The following is a 9,412-nucleotide window of genomic DNA, read 5'->3' as shown; positions in this document are numbered from 1 at the left end:
ACAGTTCTTTATAATAAAAGTCCAAAAAACATACCCCACTGCTCTCTGGCACAAGCTGGTAGTCGATTTCTTTTTTTAATACAAAAACTGTTTAATTTTCTGTGGTGTATGCCTTCAGAAAGTACGTTATACTTTATGTGCATCACCACAGGGCAAAGGGATCCTCAGCACCAGATGTAACTTTTAACAGGTACAGTATCTGCAACCAATTCACTTCAGCACTTTCTTATTCACCTCCACCTGCTTCCTTGGCCAAGCCCACCGAGGGAGAGTGGAAACACCTGGCTCGTCTGCACTGGCTCGCTTTGGGTCAGGAAAAACAGCAACCGGCTGTCTGAACAGACAGTGCCAAAGGCCAAGGAAACAACTGTACAAACCCTACGTGGAATTAAAAGTTAACATGGGTTCTCATGACTGAATTCATCAGAAAAACAGGAATGGAAAATATTTTTCATGATCTATGGATAGGAGAACTAATGTAATAAATTAGACAGTTTATTCAGCTATAGAACACACACAGGAAACAAATCATTTTATTTGGGCATGGAGCTACACTACCAGTTTCCATGAGGCATTACCAAGGATAACTAAAGCATTTTACATGAGTTTCAATATTTAAACAATTCATTTGAAAATGCACAGAAGGTTCACATTGGTGCTGATTTTCTTAAAAATAAGAATATTTCCATTATTTTTTTGCAACTGAACCTTCATGATGATATACACACAAAAATGCTGGTGATGTTTTCTACATTTATAATTAGGATCCTTGCCAGACCAAATACTGCCTCTTAGATTGTCTTTCATTTTGGTGTTTAATTTCAGAATGCATACAGTACAGTATTTATTCAACCCAATGGTGAGTTCTAATGTTTGCGTTTTTATGTAGAAAATATACAGTATGTCTTTATATATAAACTGGAAAATATGGATTGTAAGTAGGTTCATGGTTGTGGACTGAGTACATACAGTCCTCTGATTTGAGAGCTCTTTTTTTGACACTCAGACCTGATATACTGCACAAAGTGCAAAGAAGCAATTCTATTTGGATTCTGCAATTGTTTTTTAAGAATTCTGTTTATAGTATGGGAAACTTACTAGAGCTTAGGAGAGACATACTGCCCTAATAATACACACTTTTCTGCTTTTTAAGGATAGTAGGCAAAGTTAATCTTATAAGCTTTGAATGAAGAGTTGAAAGCATGGCTGATTGAGTCCACATGAGGATTGGGTGGCTGGATACTCCAGCCCTTGATTAAACAGTTCAACACTTCCGTACTCCTTGATGGATTAGACAGCGTGGAGCGAGTCAGGTGAATACCCCCAATGAACAGTGATTAGTAAAGATCTGAGTAGAGAGCAATGAAACAGGACTTCCCTGAGAGGAGAACGACAGATTAAGGCCAGCAGCCATATCACCCGGCAACTCGCAGCCTGGCCAGTACCTGGATGGGAGACCTCCTGGCAAAAACTAAGGTTGCTGCTGGAAGAGGTGTTAGTGGGGCCAGTAAGGGGCACTCACCCTGCAGGGTGTGTGGGGTCCTAATGCCCCAGTCCTTTGGATAAGACATAAAACCAAGGTCCTGAACCAAGATCTGTGGTTATTAAAAATCCCAGGGTGTTTCTTAAAAAGAGTAGTTACCTTGGTGTCCTGGCCAAATTTCCCATTGGCCTTTACCAATCATGGCCTCCTAATAATCCCCATCTCTGAACTGGCTCTGATCTCCTCCCTACTGAGAGCTGGTGTGTGGGGAGAGTACTGGCGCACTATGGCTGCCATTGCATCATCCATGATGATCTATGGTGCAGGGGAGTCCCCAAAAAGTGTAAAGTGCTTTCAGTGGAGTGTCCATAAAAGCACCATATGAGTGTAAGGAATTATTATTAAGGACGAGGCTCCTGGAAGGGGGTCTGAGAAAAAGAATGACAGACCAATAAAAACATGGAAAATATAAGGGTGATGTTGGGGAAGGAACTCTCATTTTAAATGCAGGCCTGCAGGTATCAAGCAGAAAATCAGATTAGGCACATATTGCAGAGAACCATTTATTTTTCAGAGTGAGAGAACTATCAGATTACTTTACTGATGGCACAGTCTTAACAGGGAGAGAGAGACAGTACAGTGCCGTCAGCAGGAACAGGTGAAACCATATGCCAGTGGGCAACGGAAAAAACACATTTTAAAAATTACTTCTGAACAGGAAGAAAGACAAAGGTTTGTTCAATAAGATGTTTCCTTATGCACTCTCATACAGAAGTACAGCTTTTTAAAACAAAACGGGACCTTGGCTCCAGTGATTCTGAAAAAATATTCTAATATAGCATTTTGTATTTTAACAAAACTGGTATAATAATATTCTGGTAAGTAGCTGGTAACATTTTCTTCAAGCACCAGTGCAGTGTTCTGACCAGCTGAGAGCGCACTTGTGGCAAAACTGATGCCACTGAGCAGGCTGTAGCTCCTGTATGAACTGTATGATGATGTTAATTTTGCACTGACTCTTCCAGGGGCTGAAGCATGTGAAGAAGTCCGTGTTGCCATGCAGAACCATTGGTTTTTCACATGGTTCAACTTAAGCAATAAGCTGGGACCCGAGGGATGCTGCAGACAACCACACAGCCCATGACGTGTCGTGAAAAAGACATTTTCCCATGCTGCTTAATGATCTGCAATCATTCGGTCAGGCTATACCCACGCATAGGTAATTATTAAAATCAAATCCAAATTCTAGAGTAATAAAGAATACCAGCTGCTTGCCCGGCTGACTTGCCTTGGTAAGTGTAGTCTCCCCTGAAACAAAAGAATAAAAATTTCCTTTTTGTTCTTTCAGAACTATTATTAGTCACAATGAACTAATGTGTTATTTTTTCTGATTGTGGTGCCATGCAATCATATGCCAAGACAAACTGTTACTAAAGTAGCTGGTATAGAACACAATGCTTGGTACATAAACAGCTCATCGATCTTTTGGATAAAGGACGCTACAGAGTCACCTCTTTATGCAGTAATACAGTATGTACTGTATATCTTTAGTGTGGCTGATTCAGTTTCCCAGGTAACTCTACGAAGACTGCTAATTGGGAAACATGAAGAGCGGCATTAATTTAAACATTTGCAGGGGCCAAGTGTTTTACCTCATCATTCCCCCAAGCTGTGTTTTCAGGCGATAGCAATCACTCATCCCAGCATGCCGTTCGCTCACGTCTCAGTGCTGCAGGTTACTGACAGTCGCCAGTTGTGTGTATGAGAAGATGTGCAGAAAGGTGCTTAATGGAGACTGAGCGAAGAGTCAGTGAGAAGACCTACAGACTAGCGAGTACAGCCAAGTGAAGAGCTACTGAGAAGTAAGAGGACTGTGCTGATGTCCCCACAAGGGGAACACTGTGAAAGAGTTGGGATCCCGGAGGGAGCCTGAAAGAAGAAAAATCACTTACAATGTCAAAACGTACAGTAAGATGACATGATGGACTTAGGGTGGTGTGTATGCTGGAGGTTGTCACAGTTTTATAAAACTTCTGGACCTAGTGGGCACTATTTAAGAATATGTGCCTGTGATCATGTTGAAGCGATTCATTACAAATTGAAATCAACCGGGTCATTGACTTGTCCCATACCAGAGTCCAATCTTAAACTAAACTGACACCATAAAAACCTTCCTGTACCTAACCTAAATGCAATGCTAATAGACTGTAATTCAACAGCCAAGACACTATTGGTCAAATTCTGATCTGTCAGAAAACTGACTCTTGCAATGTTGAAGTGAATTCAACATGCAAGAATAAAACACCAGTATCAATATAATATATGAAAGTAAAGCTACTTAAGCTACTCTTCCTATTATAATTACTGTAGGTTAGGGACTGGCTACCAGATGAAATATTTTAAATTCAAGGTAAATGTGATTTTTTTTTAAACAAAAAGAAATGAATTTCAAATCATGATGCAGCTGTCTTAACAAAGATTCAGCTAGGTGTTTGGAGACCTTGAATGTAATTAACACTGTTGCTCCAGTCCTTACAGAACTACTGTGGTAGAACCTTCATTGATGGCCTGCATAACTTCAAGATTTCTGAAGCTTTATTTACAAAGATCACGAGCTGTTATAGTTGTCCTGATTATTTGGCATGAAAAGCAGTGATATTCATGCAGCATGTTTATATAAAACAGATTGACACAAGTTGATACCAGAGTTGTTAAATCAAGAGTATAACAGTGCTGTTCAGTGGTTCCCTTTCTCCCCAAACACATCCTCCATCGGTTATTCCATGGAAAGTCTTGTTATGGATTCAAGCCCTGTCAACCAGCTTCAACAATTTATCACACTGATCTCTTCTGCAAACCTCTAACGAATGAAATTAACTTTAGTTTCCTAAAATAACTAATAAACCAGGACTATTTTAAATGAAGTCAATTCCAAAATAAACATAAAGATCCGGCATGTTAGCTCATGACTGAACATTGTGAACTGTTAACGTATGTGATAATGTGAAGATTGGGAATTCGGTCAACGGAGACGTAGTCTCTGTTGTGAAAGTACGATGTAGTTTGTAAAGTCTGCAGTAGAATCAGCCTGTTTTCATTAAAAACAGCAGGGATTCAATATTTACAAATAGCTTACCAAAAGACTGTTTATGTAATGAAGTAGAATAGAACACCTTCAGGCAGTAATGACGTATGTACACAATTACATTTGGAAATAAAACAATTATTTTGCTTTAAAAACACATTTCCAAAGCTCTGACTGAAATCAGCACTACTGCAGAGACTGAAGATGGAGAAACTGTGTAACACTAATTGTTAATTCAGGGCATTGTAAAATGGAAATTCTTAACTCACGTTCAGGAAAGATAATGACAACCAAGGCACTTTTGCCCAGCTGTTTTAAATCATAATTACTCGCGATGTCATTTCTCAGAGCTATTTATATCACAAGAAAACCCCTCTCTTTTACATTTCATGCTCTCATGCTCTCCTCCTCCCAGCTCCACCTGCAGGGTCACCCCAGTCTGCAGGGAAGTCTCTGCCTCCTCACCCCAAGTGCACTCAATGAACATCCACACATGCTTGGAATTCTTGTGTCATTATTCCTTAATGTTATAGATTTCAGTCAGGGATGCTTTGAGACAGAGTATAACACACTTTAAAAAAGAAGAAGATTTTTGTAAGATTTTTGACTGATGTTCAGAACATGACAAACGTCTACAATAAAATCCAACCTGACTCATCCTCCAGGCTTTCAAGTTCTACTGATACAGTACATGCAATGGTTATTACTCCTGTCACACAAAGGTTAAGTTTGTTTTGCAAGCAAAAAAGCTTTATAATGAACCAAAATGCAAAAGTCACTTTACTTCTCAATTATAGACATTCCCCAGTCATTTGTGGATAAAGCCTACGAACCACTAATTTCATTTTGTTTTAATTAAACTTGAAAACAATAGACCATACACTAGACAAATAGTATACAGTACATATAAGAAAGATACACTGTGATACAGAATGTTCATAATTACAATTACAATGGCTTGTATTTTCCCCAATCTTATTTTCAATACATTAACCAACCATTTAATATTACTCTGCAAGGCCACAGCCTTTAATCTAAGAATTCGTTTTTTGACTGAAACTTTATTTAGAGATGTGTGGAAAATCCAAATACACTCACCTCTTAGTTTATGAAGGCAATTTATTTCTTGAAAAACTGTTCATAAGGGAAAAATTAAATTCTCATTTCAGGTAAAATCTCCTGCCTCATTCCCGAGGTCTACAAAATACACACAATAGTTTTATCGAAACAAAATAGCAAAAAATCTTCGTTTATGATAATCAGCCTATTTGTGTTAGGGCAGTAGTTCGATAAAAATGTGAAAGAATAAAACTCTAGAGAGAACAGCCTCTCAACAGGGTTGTACAAAGAGAAATGGAATGCTCCAGAACATGTTTAATTTGCCAAATTCCATCATGGATCAAGGCAGCTTCATCAGCATTACAACTATTGCCATTCATCGTAGTGTCTCTTCCTGGCTTACTAACACAACTTACAGAACTAGCCTGGTTTTCCTTTCCTAACATCCCAGTGCTTATCATACCTAATGTCTAGGACCTGATGAGAGCAAGCTAGAGGGTGGTACTGGTGCATGTTCCTTAAGACACCTTGAGAGAAGGAATGTAGCCTCTACAAGTCTGAGTGCTTTCAAGAGTAAGAATGCTGGCCAAGTTACAAATGGCTCTTCCAGTCACAAAACTGCTGATAAGAACTTTTCTGTAAGGGCTTGCTGGATGGAATGACACCCCAGAGCAACATTTGATCTTTTATGGTCAAGGATGCCTCTTTGACATTTTTCCTTGAATGTCAATAACTGTTAAGAACTGGAAAATCCTGTGTCAAAGGCTGCTTTTATTAATCTGAGAACCCTTTTTTAAGAAAGGCATAGAAAAAGCAATCAATAAAAAATAAAGATGTACAGTAAGTGGTATATGAAATGTTTTGCCAGTTTTGAATGTGTGCTGTATATGTATCACCAATTATAGACAAATAAGAAAAAGTCACATTCTTCTTATATGAATATATTCTTCATATTCATATTCTTTCAGCACATCATGGCATGACCTAAGCAAGTAAATTCATTTTACAAGTGAAGAAAGCTGTATCTGAATGTATTGCAGTCTGTGCATTGGAACATGCAGGATGGAAAGTCATGAACTTGAAATGTAACTTGTGATCTGACAAACCGGATTACTTCATGTGAAAAGGCTATTTATTTTATACTCCAATCTCCTTGTTTCCACTTTTTATTTGTTTTTTGGCATAAAATAATGTTTTTATCTATGTGAATTCAGGTATTACTATAGATGTGGAGTTTGGAAAGCCTGGTAATGTTCATTTTTCAAGATACTATTTCTATTAAGCTGTGCTAGTGACTGTAATGCAGCCTTGAGATCAAGAGTTTGTCAAATTCAGGTTCAGTGCCAGACACTCAACAGCAGGTGGTCTTACCATAAGAGCTCATAGAGATGTGTATTACAGAAGCAACTTGACAGAATTCTGGCTGAATACCTCAATACTGCAGGAGGGGAAATTAAAAGGAAATCAAATAAGAAAGCGATTTATTTGTATTTTTAAAGTTCTCACAAAATAAAATAGAATCACTGAAGCCTTTTTTGGAAAGGATCTATTTTCTGATTTATTTTACACGTAAGATATTGTTAGGTATTGAGTATATTTTGGATGTGCAGGCTAGTTGTTTTATGTCCCTTCCTCAAGTGAAAGAGCTGTTCTAACATTACCAGTGTTATCTTATAGGCTAGATGGTGTGTTAGTAGAGTGAAGAATGAGAGAATGAGTGGAGACCCCTGATCTCTGACGATTTGTTGAGGCTAGAATTTTCCGATTGTGACCAGCAGAGCTCATGTGACCAAAACTGTACTTAAAAGGACAGATTGCAAAGAAGAAGAGATGTAGCAGGGCCAAGACTAGTCCAACACATAGTAGGTTAAATTTGGAGAAAATCATCAACACTTAGATTCCTCAACAACAAACCAACACCGGCAGGTGTTGAGCACTAGGCACAAAAGGGACTCAAATTTAAGGTAAGGAATTATGTTTTTCACATTTTTAATCTTCCTTTTAAATGTGCCTTGTGATTTATGTTGTATGTGGATGTATTTTATTGGGACTCATGATTGGGTCCTTTTACCAGCAGTTTAGGGTGTGGGCTTAACGATGGAGGATTTTTACGTTATAAAAATAGTCCTAGTTCCAGATAAAGATCTGTGTCAACTTCAGAGAGTATCAGAGTTCGTCGCTATGAGTGACTGTGTGGAAGGTTGGATTTGGTGTTGTGGACTCATAGTTTGTTCACATGTAATGACAACTCCAAGAATTAAACACATTTTGGAATGTTCACCGAGAGTTAGGTGGGGGAAGATTTTTCTTAAGTCTCTCGGCTGAGGCCCCACGCCCTGGCTGGGACACCAAACTACCAATGCAGTTGAAGGAAAAGAAAAATAACTGAAGGAGGTGGTAGCAAATAGTGCATTTGAAAAGAAAGGAAACTGTTAAGATAAGATTGATATGCATGTAGTCAGGAGTTCTTGAGAAAAAGAAAGAGAGAAGGGGAAGAAGGAGTCAGGGGCTGAAACCATGCCAGGTGAGAACACAAGGCATTTGTGGGGGTTCAGGGTGAGGTGGGTAGGATGCCTGATGTTTAGCAAGGGACAGAAAAGAGGAATGAGTGGGATAGCCCGACCCCGTGCCAGGTGGGACACCCACAGAGAAGGAGGGAAGGAAATCTGTTGCAGATCTGATTCAGCGCAGGCGCCAATTGTTCAATTGGGCCAGCAAGGGCTGTGAAAGAGGAGACACCAGAAAGAAGAGGTGGACGGGGGAAGGGGGAGAGACAATAAGACAGAAGACATTCCTGGGGCGAAGACACAGTGGGTAGGACACATTGAATACACTGAGGAAGTGATATGGGGCTAAGATGCATTTGATATCAGGAGGAAAGCTAACCCGCCAGTGAAACACGCTGGAAATGAGCGGTGTTTTATTTGAGTGGTGAAATGCCTGACAAAGAGAACACAGCAGAAAACTAGTCGTCCTTAGCTGGAGAACACCTGGTTCCAATGAGTTCCTCACCAGACATAAAGATCTAGAAAGCCACAGGAAAATAGTGGGGGGAGGTTTGAGAAGATGACAGCCAAGCGCATTTAGGAAGGCTTCAATCAGAGCACCGCAAGCCAGCATGCTTGCAGTTTATGCATCAAGCAAATGAAAAAATGAAGGGTTACTAAAGGTACTGTATCCATTGCAAGACAATAAGATTAGTTACAAGCTAAGGAATTCCAACCCTTATCTACATGGCACTCATGTCTGTCCCAGTCAAAACTGGTTGGTCTGGTGTCTAATCACAAGTCTTCAACTTGAACTGGTGATGTCTGCATCACAAACCTCATTTCCAGTGAATGTCTATGCTGGTAGGGAGCTCCTAGGTTTTTACAATTTAATTTTGACGCATTCATATTCAGAAGTACCCATTTTCTTTGAATGTGACGTGAATGCTTCTTTAAATATTTTATTCAGGTTAAAACCATTCTGAGGTGTAATTAAGCCTAGTGAAGTCATGATTAAGTACAGTTAAGCCCAGAGAGGTAAAGAAAAGGGAAATATAAAATTTGTATAGCTATGTCAAAGCAAAAATACCACACAAATAAACTGTTACATTTTCATTAAAGTTTTATGTGATTTTCTTCAGAAGCAGCAGAATGAACAAAGGTTAATATAAATTATAATTGCAACTTGATATGATATAAAAGGGAATCCAACCAACAAAAACAAAAAACCTCTGCTGAGTCTGTCATGCCAAAGACAATCTTGGAACAAATGTTCTGCAATACTACTGAGAACAGAAC

General features: G+C 39.0%; 1 long non-coding RNA gene across 1 annotated transcript in view; it reads right to left on the bottom strand.

Annotated features, from left to right (window-relative positions):
* Positions 1 to 9,412, bottom strand: part of LOC107079380 (uncharacterized) — a 100,181-nt gene that overhangs the window by 19,088 nt on the left and 71,681 nt on the right. The gene's annotated exons all lie outside the window — the stretch shown is intronic.

This window comes from Lepisosteus oculatus, chromosome 17 (genome assembly GCF_040954835.1).
Source record: "Lepisosteus oculatus isolate fLepOcu1 chromosome 17, fLepOcu1.hap2, whole genome shotgun sequence".
NCBI classification, from domain to species: domain Eukaryota; kingdom Metazoa; phylum Chordata; class Actinopteri; order Semionotiformes; family Lepisosteidae; genus Lepisosteus; species Lepisosteus oculatus.
Note: the sequence above shows the minus strand (reverse complement) of the source record. Positions and strands in the feature narration are given on the sequence as shown.